Source organism: Diabrotica undecimpunctata, chromosome 6 (assembly GCF_040954645.1).
Source record: "Diabrotica undecimpunctata isolate CICGRU chromosome 6, icDiaUnde3, whole genome shotgun sequence".
NCBI lineage: Eukaryota > Metazoa > Arthropoda > Insecta > Coleoptera > Chrysomelidae > Diabrotica > Diabrotica undecimpunctata.
This window is the reverse complement of record NC_092808.1, coordinates 2,507,529-2,521,090: the sequence shown is the minus strand read 5'-3', so window position 1 is coordinate 2,521,090 and position 13,562 is coordinate 2,507,529. Positions and strand designations below refer to the sequence as shown.

Sequence of the window (13,562 nt, the reverse complement as noted above, 5' to 3'; positions counted from 1 at the left end):
CGTCAATCAGATAATCAAGAAATTTGCAGAGAGCCATGAACAACTACTTTATCATCATGTAAACGTCGAGGCTATCCAGCTCCTCGACAATACGAACCTAGACAGAAGGCTCAAAAGAACAAAGCCTTTTGAACTGGTATAATGAGTGAGTGAAAAGCAGAGTAAAGTGTTGTGCGAGTATGCATGCTAAATTTAATGCTAGTTATTAGAAATAATAGGAAAGATACTAGTGAGTAGACACCTAATTTTAAGATTTCATTAGTAATTTAAGTTAGAAACAAATTGATAATTGGTCTTACTGACCAGATTTTAATGTAAGTACACTTCTGTGTCTTTAGTAAAAAAAAAGTATTTTATTGTTAGATATTAGGATTTACTGAGCGATAGTGGCTTCCTTGGTTGTCTCAGATGTGAATTTAATCAATCACTTGATCAAATTAACAAAACATGTAAAGAACCTTAATTTTTTAAAAACTTGTTTGATGTCAGGTTAGTTTATAATTGTGACATTCTGTATGTTTTATTCTGATTGGTGTAGCGTTGCTTGTCCAAGTAAGACAAATTCATGCTACTTTCACCCTTTTATACTTTTTATAATCCTTCGTATTTCGCTTTCTCATGTGTATTGGATAACAGGTAAGATGAATAATCTTGTAGGCGGAGCAATGCCTAACTTGAAATCAAAAAAGTTGGTACGTATTATAGAAAATGGATCAAATAGTTGGATGGTTCTATTACAATTAATTGATTACAAAAAAATATTGCAAATAAGATAAATGTTTGCTCAACTTTTGTTTTAATAGAAAATACTGTACATGGATAATTTATTGTAAAAATAAAAAATATTTTGTCGTTGATTGTTCTAATAACTACAAGAGAAAAAATATTATTCATAAGAGTATACAAATTAAAATTCTTTTAAAAACTTCCGAAGTAGAATTATTCGAAATTTCACCTATAAAGAACTTTTATTCAAAATGTTGATTTAATTTTATTAAAATATTTATATTTAATATAATAGATACTTTGCGGAATTTCGATAGTTGGTCTCTATATCTTTTTCTCTGGTAATTTTGTACGTTTCAACATTTTATAGAACCAGTACTTACCTTCGTCAACAAATCGATCTGCAATTGATGCCGGAAAATAACCTAAAGATGATCCTTTTCGTCCACGTCCATTTGGCCGGCGTTAGTATCACTTCACATGTTTTTTTAGAGTCGATGTTTTCCACTCGTTGTCGAAAGTTCTCTGTTAGGATTAGAAAAGAGAAAATACTTCATATATCGGGTAAACGCCGATATTTAATTTTAGAGAGTTTGTGGAATCTTTGGTAAACTGTTTGGTATATTTTGGATTTTGGACTAAGAATGATTTTTTAAATAAAGATCAATAGAATGTCCAAAAACATCACAATCTGATCAAACAAAATGAATTATTAGCCACATTATCTAGCATAAATTATTAATAAAAACTTGAGACCGAGGGCAAACTCACCGGTATCCCTTAGGTTCTGTTAATTAATTTTACAAATTATTATCTTGTACCAGCAGTTGCCCTAAACTCTGCTTTTTACTTCTAACTCGAAAAGTTTCTCCTTTCTCCTAAGTTTTATAGCCACGTTTGTGTTGTCAAAGAGCTGGCCTTAACATTGACGTGTTAAAAACATCGTTGTTCGTAACTCTTGGTAAATTTTTAAATGGGCTTGTTAACATAATCCATTTCTAGGTTCCTATGGTGGTAATCGTTCCTATACTACCACTGCTCCTTATTACTTTATTTTGGGAACACTAAATGATGTCTAAATTACACTTACTAGCACAATCCCATAGCTGGATATCGTATGTCCATATAGGTTTTAAAACATGTTTAAACAAAAGAATTTTATTTTAGATTGACATAATGGATTGTCTTTCCAATAACCAATACATTTTTAATATTTTTGTTGAGCTATTCTGTTTACTTTACAACATGGACCCTTCAGCATATTTGAAGACCTAAAGTCTAATGTAATACCCAAATATTTGGCAGTATCGCCATATGGTATCTAAATATTATTTACTTTAACAGCAATGTGTTGTTTTCTCTCGTTTATAAAATATTATACACTACTTTATTTCATTTAATTCGACGGCATTTAGACCAGTTGTTAAGTCTGTCAGTCTTAACAGCAGGGCAGTATCATCAACAAATGTAGCTACTGTGTTATGATTTAATCCAGGGATATCACTAGAGTGTATAATAGGTATAGGACTGGTCCTTTCACAATACCCTGTGGTACACCTGCATTAATTTCTTTTAATTTAGAGTAGGCTTCTTCTTGTCTAACCCCAAAAACTTTATCTGAAGTGTATGATTCCAATATTCCAATAATTCTGTGTATTTACTTAAAAAATCCTGCTTAATTTACATTTAAGTTCTTTGTGCCATACTTTATCAAAAACTTGCGCCACGTCGAGCAAGACAGCAGAGCAAATTTTCTTTTCTTCTAGTGACCTCTCTATTATATCCAATATTCTTTAGACTTGATAGTTTAATGACTTAGTGTGATAGAACAAGAGCTTTAGCGTATATGAAAATAGCTTGCTATATTTCAGCAATAGCTTCTCCTGTAGCTTTGAAATTACAGGTTTAAGGATATATTTGGCTGCTTTTCATGTTTAGGGATCATTATAACCTATGCTACTTTCCATATTTTGGAAATATATCTTAATATGAACGAAACATTTATAAGATATGTCACCTTTACTATGGTTTTTTTTTTGCTTTAATCTCATAAGACACTTTTTTGTGTGACACTGTGTCAAGTTACATTACTCAAGTGTCAGGAAATATTTGCATTGCAAATAAAACACCTCTGTTGCCCATAACATTTCTAAAACCAAATTAGCCTTCACTTCATGAGATCAACTATCTTTCTCCATAGTCAAGAGTGTAGGATGCATATAAATGCTTTAAGTGAATGATACATCCTTTTGAGTTGGATTTTTTAGGTAGCCCAAGAAAGTAGAATGGAGCTATTGCTTGGGTATCTTGCCAGTATTATATATTCTGTTTAAGATTGTAAGTATACGAATAATGTTATACTTGTCCGATAGTTTTAGGACTTTTTTAGTTTTTTCCAAACGTTTTTTAATTCTTATTTAAGTATGTCATGTAAATCCAACTCGCCATCTCTTTGTTGTGTTGGATTTCGATAACCAGCAAAACATTTAGATATGTAACTTTACAAATTTCTGCTTCTTTCTGTTTATTTATTATTAATTTGTTGCTTTCGTTGATGAGTTTTGTGGGTGTTTTATGTTTGCAAGAGCTGCCATGAAGTTAAAAGAACATAGCCATGAGTTAATTGTGACTTATCAGGTCTAGAAATTAACGAAGGAAAAACAAAATATCTACTCTGCTCTAAAAGAGAAGATAACAGGACGAGAGAAATCAAAATAGAAAACTACACTTTTAAAAGAGTCAAGAACAACAATTTAAATATTTGGGAGTAATAGTGAATGCCCAAAACAAGAGAAGTGAAGAAGTAACGGAACGAATACTAGCAGGCAACAAAACATACTGGAGATATCATAGGCTCATGAAGGACAAGAACTTATCCAGAAATACAAAACTGAAAATACACAGAGTTGCAATCAGACCAGTAGTTACGTACGCAGCTGAGACAATATGCCTCACGGAAAAAGGTGAAGAAAAATTAAGAATTTTCGAAAGGAAAATCCTCAGACATAGTAAACGGAGAAGATATAGTTAGATTTATTAAAGCACAGAGGTTCAAATGGCTGGGACACATAGAGAGAAGGAAAAACGACCTACTGATTAAGAAGATCACCAGATGAAAACCAGCAACTGAAAGAACCAGAGAGAGACGGGACGAAACTTTGACAACATACAAGTGGAATGTGGAGTGATTCACCGCAATAAGCGAATCAGAGAGTTCTTAGTAAGAGCGGCAAACATTCCACCCGGAATGAAATGATGATGATGATGATCTATATTAAAGGGGTGGCATAATTCTTATTGTAGTCTTTCAATCTTACAGCACTATTCATTAAGCCCATTTTATTTTACTTCTTTTATATTTTTTTGTATTTTTTGATGAGAACTATATAAGTATATACCTTTTTCTTAGTGGTCTAGATTTTTAATTAATTTTCTGTTTTCTATTAACTGGAGAATTTTTTGGTCCATATTTCTTGGCTCGTCAACCATAAATTTTCTTCTTCTTTAGGTTTATTCTTGTTTGTTTATTTTAACTATGATGCTTTTGGTTATTCCAGTGACAGTTTATTAATTTTTTAATAATTAATTTTTTTAAGACTAAGGCAGAAAAGAGAAATTGCTTTTAAAATTTTCTTTTAGCTCATAGTATAAAAGCAACAGCATGATAAGTTTGGCAAAAGGAAAAAATCCTACAAGTACTCTCAATCACATTATTTTTCAGTAAGTAGACAATATGACCGTTATAGTTGTAGTAGTATAGTATGAGATATTACAAAAAAAGTCCTATCTAGGAATTCATTAATTGTTTAATAGAAATATGTATAAATAAACAATCAACACGTCAATCTCTCTTTTTTGCTCATAACTTAAAAATTTTAGTGATTTGACGTCAATAGACAACTCAAAAAAAATACATTTGTGCACACAAAATGATTTATTAATAAATACCATGTTTTAAGCTCATAAACATTTATCATATCTACGTAGATTTACGCAATTTAGTTTAAATTAAATGGCAAACAATATTCAGAAAACTGACAAAGACTGAAGAAAACTTTTTAACGTAACAGGGATTTTTAAATCCCTGTTTCGTTAAAAAACAACATGAACACAAACAGATTGAAATTTATCAATCTTTTATATTAATTATAATAATATTTATTTAATATAGTAGTTGTTAGCTGCTTTCTTTTTCGATAATTTTTGCAATAAGAATAGGATAAATATCATTATTTTTATTTATTTAAACCAATTTCTATTAAAAAATTTATGAATCCCTAGATGAGAGTCTTTTTGTAATTTCTCATACTACACATTTCAATTGTCAAACGCGTATATACAGTTGTGTCGACTAAAATTCCAACTTAATTGGCCTATTACTGGATATTACACTTTAACTATTTCATTGCCTAGTTTACCAAAGATTCATTGTTGATTTAAAGCGAATTGTTATGATCAACAAAATGACGCTCATTGTAACTTTGAATTAAATAATTGTATTGTAACACATGATATTTTATGAAACATCTTATGTATGTCCAAGTTTACCATTGCGCGATTAATATCTAATAAAATAAAACATAGAATTCGAAAGAAAAAGTAGATAATAAGATACCTCAATACACTATGACTTTTGATTCATTATTTTGGCGAATGCGCAATTTTTTGGTGGATGCGCTATGTCACGGTAGGTTATGTTAGGTGTACAACAAACGGGTCACGTACGATGTCAAATGTCACGTTTTATGTACGTAATCTGATGTAGACCTACCGTAGCCTAAAGTACACCTAAAGTATACCTGAAGTAACCTGAATAACACTGTCGTTTTCACCAAACATTGGATCAAAGGTAAAAGTATCCTGAAGTGTCAAATTATTTACTAGCAAGACCTTAACAAAGTTTTTTTGGTTAAACTATATTTGGCATGGCTTAATTCAAGACGTTACTGTTAACTTATGCAGTCATACAATTATTTATAAATTCCAAATATTTTTTAGACTTTAGTGTGCAATAAGTTTTCTTACCGCACACTTAACAAACACCTACACGCTTTTCAAATTGTTTAAGTTTTAAGAAAATTAAGTTGAGGTATTTTAAGTTCTATTTTACGAGACCGTCAAAATAGCAATTTGTGTGCTCAAATAAATAATATCTACTTCGAGTCGTCATTACGTTTATCATCGATAATACAAAGTGATAATCGAAAATAAGCTTATAAAATTGAGTGGAAAATGTTATGAGTGAATAATGCGATAAAATCTTCAATAGCAACGCAGATAGGGTTTGTTCACGTTATTTAAAATACCACAATTTATTCATTGGTGTATTTCTGGTATGGCATTAGATTCACTATACATAATAGTGTTTTTCAGTATACTTTTAACATAAGTACAGTTAACACAAGTTAACATTATAGTGTTTGTATTATTTTTATGAAAACTGATATTTTGTGAAAACTTAAATAAATGTAAGTATATAATTATTTTATATAGATTGTCTTCGTCTAAATAATTTAAGTCATATATAATTTGTAATGCTTGTAGTTCATGTAATTATTGCTAATATTGTATGGACTGTTTTTAAAATCCAATCCTTTTGGATATTATTTTTATTTTTGACTTTTACTTTGTTTAAAAATAGTTTGGGCCACAATAGCTCTGCTTTGGCTCGATATAACTATAATAATAATAAAAATAATATTTTAGTAGATCATAAATAGCTAAATTTGCCCTCTTTGCAACCTATAAAACATCCATCACTTCTATTAACAAAATTTGATATGTTGAAAGATTTCAACATTTCGTTGAAATTAAATTAAACACATTTTTTTAAAAATCTTTGAAAATTCTTAAGATAATCGATTGTCAAACACTCAGTAACATGCCAAACCGAGAAAAGCCTTTAATAAAAGCTGCCGACAAAACTTCTCTCCGGAATGACGTACAATTGTGCTATTTTTTCTTACACACGACTGCGAAAAATTGTTTCAATTTCACACAAATGAACAGAGTGAAAAATGAGCTAGACATTTAAAAAGACATTCCGATTTTTTCAGCACAAAGCACAGGCAACTTTTCTTTTTTATTCTTTAACGCACGTCAGTTTTTCATGTTTTATATTTTTGTTGTAGTTGTCTTCGTATTATATATTATAATGAACATCTATAAATCAAGAATTGCAAAATAACAGGCTGACCAAGCTTGTACAATAACAATGCAATAACAATACTGGCAATTTATATTATTTTAATAATTTAAGTCAGTATTGTAGAGCAAATCGTCTGTCGACAAGAAAAAGTCATTAAGTACATAAATTAGCGAAACACAGTTTTTGCTGGAAAAGGTCACTAACTACAATAATCTACCAATAACAGAGTTATGTACCTCTAAAATTCATTAGGTGATTTTTTTTTTCGCCTGAAGAGAAAGGACAAACGACGCTATAATAGGAAAGACCAGAAATTACCACAAATGAAGAACTTAATATAAAATTTATTTATTTAGGTTTATAGTTATATCAGTTTTATTTAGGTGAAACATCAAGACCATTAAATGTTAGAATAAGTGAACATCAATCCTATATTAAAAATAGAGAATTTGATAGATCTCAAATCTGTAAACACGCATGGGATAATGAACATAGGGTTCAATGGAATGATTCAAATATAGTCCTAAAAGAAACGGATGGTAAAAAGAGAAAAATCAAAGAAGCGGCTCTAATTATGCTAAATGAGACCAATTGGGATAATGAACATAGGGTTCAATGGAATGATTCAAATATAGTCCTAAAAGAAGCGGATGGTAAAAAGAGAAAAAAAGAGAAAAATCAAAGAAGCGGCTCTAATTATGCTAAATGAGACCAATTGTGTCTCGAATTCCTCGGCAGAATGTAGTAGGATCTGGTTACCCATATTGAAAGACGAAGTTATTAAAAGGAAAATACCAGTATTGGTAAGTCAGTAACATATGGAGAATACATCATTTATGTTTTTTAAATAACAAACATATAAAATCGTAATTTGGTGTTTATTGAAGGTAAACTAAATGCACGATCAAATACTTACCATGTCGGGATAGTATTATGAGGTTTTTTTTCCTGGTTTTTCCCTCATAATTTACTATGGAATCACTAACAGGAGAATTTTACTGTCATCATGGCATGTATTTGTCTTTTTAAAGACGAATTACATGTTATGATCTTTTCTGACGGATATTCTCAAGTTAAAGTTGATTTCATGTAATCGAATGAACTATCTTATAAGTAAAGTCGTCCCAGGAACGCAACTCAACAATATTGGCAATATCATTTTAAAGTCTTCTACTTTAAAATGTATAAGGTATGTCTGAATTGTCAATATAGATGAGTCAGATAAAATTAAATTATTAGAAGAATTTTTCACTAAGTAACAAAAAACAAAATTTGTTTAAATTACTAATGTTTGTATTTTGAGAACGATTTCCGAAGTGAAAATTGAAATGTCAATAAACGTATTTTAACCTTTAAATGTGGCTTATTCCCATTTAAATATAAATTAATTTAAAATGCCACAAGAAAATAGCTTCAGAACAATATTAATATAAAAGTACAGGAAGTTCGGAAAATAATTGAAAACCTGAAGAACAGAAAAGCAGGTAAAGATGGAATACCAAATAAGTTACAACTAAAATATTGTGGAGCAGCAATGACAGAAAAATTAACAGCATTAATTAATAAAATTATAAAACACAATAAAATACCAGAAGAATGGAGAACGAGCGAACTAATTCTACTTTTCAAAAAAGGAGATAAAAACAGCCAGAAAACTACAGAGGTATAAACTTGTGAAATACTATGCTAAAACTTATAACTAAAATTTTACAAGTGCTAATAAATCACAGGATAAGTTCAGCAGGTCAACAAAAGATGCAATTTACAGATGCAATATTCGTTATAAAGCAAATTAGTGAGAAATCATTAGAGAATAATAGAACAGTATTTCCGTGTCTGATTGACCTAAAAAAAAGTTTGACAAAGTAAGACTTAAAGATGTAATCCATCTTCTGTATAATAGAGAAGAATAAAATATTATAAAAACTATCGATAACATCTACCAAAACAACAAAATGAACAAAATGGAAGTCAGAATAGATGGACAACTTACAGAATCTATAGAAATAGGCAGCAGAATAAGACAAGGGGATTTGTTGAGATTGAGCCCCATGCTCTTCAATTTGATTATGGATAAAATCATCAAAACCGTTAACAAAGGAAGAGAATACAGAATGGGAAACAAAGAAATCAAAATACTCTGTAACGCAGACGACGCAATATTGATAGCCCAAGATGAAGATAGTCTGCAAAGACTTGTCCACAGATTTAACATAAGATCAAAAGAATTTAATATCTCATTTTGAAAAACTAAAACAATAATAGTCAGCGAAAAACCAACCAGATGTAAAATAGAAATTGATGGCATCAGTATTGAACAAGTAATGAAAATAAAATACCTGGAAATTACTCTGTCTAGCAATGAAGATCTGGAGAAAGAACTGAGAGATCAAGTACAAAAAGCAAATAATTGACACTAAGACACATTGACACTGAGATGAAGTCAAGAATTTATAAAGCTAGTGTAAGACCAATAATGAAAAAACAGAACCCGACACAGCCACAACGTAAAGGCTACTGGAAATGGCAGAGATGAGAGTACTAAGAAGAATTACGGTAAATAAGCTAAAAGATCGAAAGAGAAGTGAAGACATTAGAAGAAAATGTAATGTTTAGTTATTAAATGTAATTAAATGAGATACTAATCCGCCAATGAAAAGCAGAATCGCTTATAAAGAGAAAGAAGAAGAAGAAGAAAAAGCTTTTTTGTGACACTCTGATACAGGTATTTTTACTTATAAATAATCTATGTATAAACAATGTTATAAGATTGATATTTAATTTTAAATATTAAAAGTAAAGACCGATAAATTACATGGAAAAGTGACACAACTTTACTGAAAAATGATAGAAAATCCTTTAAAATAAGTGTTTGTAAAGTTTAATATCATATAGCATTATTAAATTGTTTATAAGTAAAAAATATTGTTCATTCAAGCAGTTGTTGGGTTCCTGTATCAATGAGTTTCACGGGAAAGTCATTAGTTCCCTGGTCTTATAAATAAAATTAAATAGAGTAAAACAATAATATATTTTTTCTTCAAACGTCAAATAATGATGACATTACTTATCTAACTTGATCCTGTCAAAGTTTGATGTCTCCGCCGGCAGCAGTTTTTTTCCCATTTCTTTATGGCGGAGGGAAAAATGTTGTCATGGCAACAATATGAAACATTTCACAAAGCAACAATACAAATGTCATTAACAACAATTAAACATCATTTTTATTTATAGTAATATTAAAAGTACAATTAGTTAATGAGGCATTTTCAAAATTGTAACTGTGCAAAAATGTTCCCGACTCTTGATACGCATTGGTAATTGTTGATGATACTGATGGTCGAGAACAACTTTCAGCAATCATTCCCGATGTTGGCGAATCATGAGGGTTTAAAATTTTTTGAGCATTATCGTTCTTATTTCTTATTTCGTTTAGGTTTTCCATTTTCGCACTAAATTTGCGCTTGCAGTTGCAACAACAATAAGCTGTCTTTAATAATTGCAAACAACTGTCAAACAACTGTAACCAGGAAGACGCAAATCCCACCGACGACTTAATTATTTTAATTTCTAACATCTAGACGACTTTGATAGTTGTCACAGTTAATTTCGAGTAAAAATAGCGTATGAATTGTACTATTTATGGTTGAAAATTGCTACGTTTGAAGAAAAAATCTTCTTCTTATGGTGCCGTGCACCTATAGTGCGTTGGCGAATTATCTTAAGGTCAGACGTCCGTCTTTTGCGGCATGCAAAAGTTCGCAAGTGTTAGTTACGCCTGTCCAGTTCTTTATATTTCGCAGCCACGACATTTGTTTGCGACCTACTCCTCTCTTGCCCTCAATCTTTCCTTGGATAATTAGTTGAGGGATTGCGTATTTTTCCCCTCTCAGGATGTGGCCCAGGTATCCAATCTTTCGTGCCTTAATCAAGCTGAGCAATTCTCTCTCAGTATTTGCTCTTCTTAGGACTTCCTCGTTTCTCACCCTATCTGTCCATGGTATGCGGAACATTCTTCGCAAGGTCGACATTTCGAAGGCTTCCAACTTGTTAGTGGAAGATATTTTCAACGTCCATGTCTCCATGCCGTATAACAATATGGACCATACATAGCACTTAACCATTCTGTAACGGAGATTGAAGGAAAGATTGCGGTTACAAAGTAGCGGTTTAAATTTAAGAAAAGCTTGTCTTGCTTGTTCGGTACGGCATTTTATTTCTTGTTGAGGATCCCATTGGTCATTCACCATCATTCCATCATTCCCAAGTATTTGAATGTTTTCACTTGCTCGATTGGAGCATTATCTACGTGCAGTTGTACTCTGAAAAATGCGCCCCTTCTTATTGTCATGTTGTTTTTCCAGCATTTATCTTCAGGCCATATGTTTTTCCTGTGGTGATTATTTTATTTAGTATCAACTGCATATCATGTTCGTTATCTGTGATTATTGCGGTGTCGTCAGCGTAACGAATGTTATTTATCGGGTACCCGTTGACCTTTATACCACAATCAGTGCCTTCAAGTGCCTCTGCAAAAACATTCTCCACATAGAGGTTGAACAGCATAGGAGACAAAATACACCCCTGTCGCACCCCTCGTAAAATTTCGAATTCCTCTGTGTTTGTTGATTTGTTCAGCCTCACACGTGCCTTTTGATTCCAATAGAGATTCTGGATAACTCTTATATCTTTCTCATCAATATCAGCATTGTGTAGCATTTTTATTATTTCATCATGTTTTACGGTGTCAAAAGCTTTTTCGTAGTCGAGGAAAAAATAGTATACTTTATTCACTTCGTTCGGCGCGTAATATCAGGCGCGTCAAGAAAAGTCATGCTTCTCCGCCTCATAAAGTAATATACTATTATAAAAAAAATAAAAGTTTTTAAGTGATCATTTATAGCATCCAATTTGAATGAATAATATTCTAGCCATTTAGTATCTATAAATTTGTTATAATTTAGCTTCGCAACAATATTTTTTCTAGATGTCGAAAAATTTCTTTTTAAAAGACATGTTATTGGTTATTGTTAATAATTGTTTTAATTCTCATAGCCTGCAAGATAATCTAGATTTTCTATAACTCAAATAGCTTTAATTATAATAGTCAAGTTTTAAAATTTCATAATTTAATTTATATTTAAATGGGAATAAGCCACAATTAAAGGTTAAAATACGTTTATTGACGTTTCAATTTCCACTTCGGAAATCGTTCTCAAAATACAAACATTAGTAAATTAAACAAATTTTGTTTTTTGTTACTTAGTGAAAAATTCTTCTAATAATTTAATTTTATCTGACTCATCTATATTGACAATTCAGACATACCTTATACATTTTAAAGTAGACGACTTTAAAATGATATTGCCAATATTGTTGAGTTGCGTTCCTGGGACGACTTTACTTATAAGATAGTTCATTCGATTACATGAAATCAACTTTAACTTGAGAACATCCGTCAGAAAAGATCATAACATGTAATTCGTCTTTAAAAAGACAAATACATGCCATGATGACAGTAAAATTCTCCTGTTAGTGATTCCATAGTAAATTATGAGGGAAAAACCAGGAAAAAAAAACCTCATAATACTATCCCGACATGGTAAGTATTTGATCGTGCATTTAGTTTACCTTCAATAAACACCAAATTCCGTCCGATTTTATAGGTTTGTTATTTAAAAAACATAAATGATGTATTCTCTATATGTTATTGACTTACCAATACTGGTATTTTTCTTTTAATAACTTCCTCTTTCAATATGGGTAACCAGATCCTACTACATTCTGCCGAGGAATTCGCGACACAATTGGTCTCATTTAGCATAATTAGAGCCGCTTCTTTGATTTTTCTCTTTTTACCATCCGTTTCTTTTAGGACTATATTTGAATCATTCCATTGAACCCTATGTTCATTATCCCATGCGTGTTTACAGATTTGAGATTTATCAAATTCTCTATTTTTAATATAGGATTGATGTTCACTTATTCTAACATTTAATGGTCTTGATGTTTCACCTAAATAAAACTGATCGCATTCACAAGGTATTTTATAAATGCAATTCTTTGTCCTTTCTTGTTCATTGTTAGGTTTGGTTTTGGACAAAATAGATCTCAACGTGTTTGTTGTTTTGAATGTTGTTGAAATGTTGAATTTATTTCCTATCCTTTTAAGCTTTTCCGATAATCCTTTTATGTATGGTATTGTTATTTTCCTCGTATTATTCCTTGCATATGCTGTAGGATCTCGTTCTAAGTTGTTTTGTTCTATTCGATCGATTGTTGAAAATTCCTTGTTTATAAACGACAAAGGATAACCATTTTTTTAATAAAACAGTTGTTAACAAATGTTTTTCCTCCAAGAACGAATTTTCGTTAGAACAAGTAATTTTGGCTCTATCGTATAAGGATTTAATAATTCCCTTTTTAATATTAATATTGTGATTTGATTTGAAATTTAAATATCTGTTGGTGTGTGTTGGTTTTCTATACACCTGAGTTTCGTATCCAGTATCGTTCTTAGAGATTAAAACATCCAGAAAAGGTAATGTGTTATTATATTCCTTTTCCATGGTAAATGTTATTGTCTCTTCTTTATCGTTTATATCATTTAGGAATGTGTCCAACAACTCTGATCCATGAGGCCATATTGAGAATACATCATCTACATACCTCCACCATACTGAGGGTT

The 13,562-nt window shown here is 30.9% G+C and overlaps 1 long non-coding RNA gene across 1 annotated transcript in view; it reads right to left on the bottom strand.

The window, feature by feature from the left end:
- Window positions 1–13,562, bottom strand: part of LOC140444707 (uncharacterized) — a 210,201-nt gene that overhangs the window by 22,130 nt on the left and 174,509 nt on the right. The window contains exon 2 of the long non-coding RNA XR_011951324.1: window positions 1,110–1,251. This is a non-coding gene — a long non-coding RNA (uncharacterized lncRNA). The remainder of the gene's footprint in view (window positions 1–1,109; window positions 1,252–13,562) is intronic.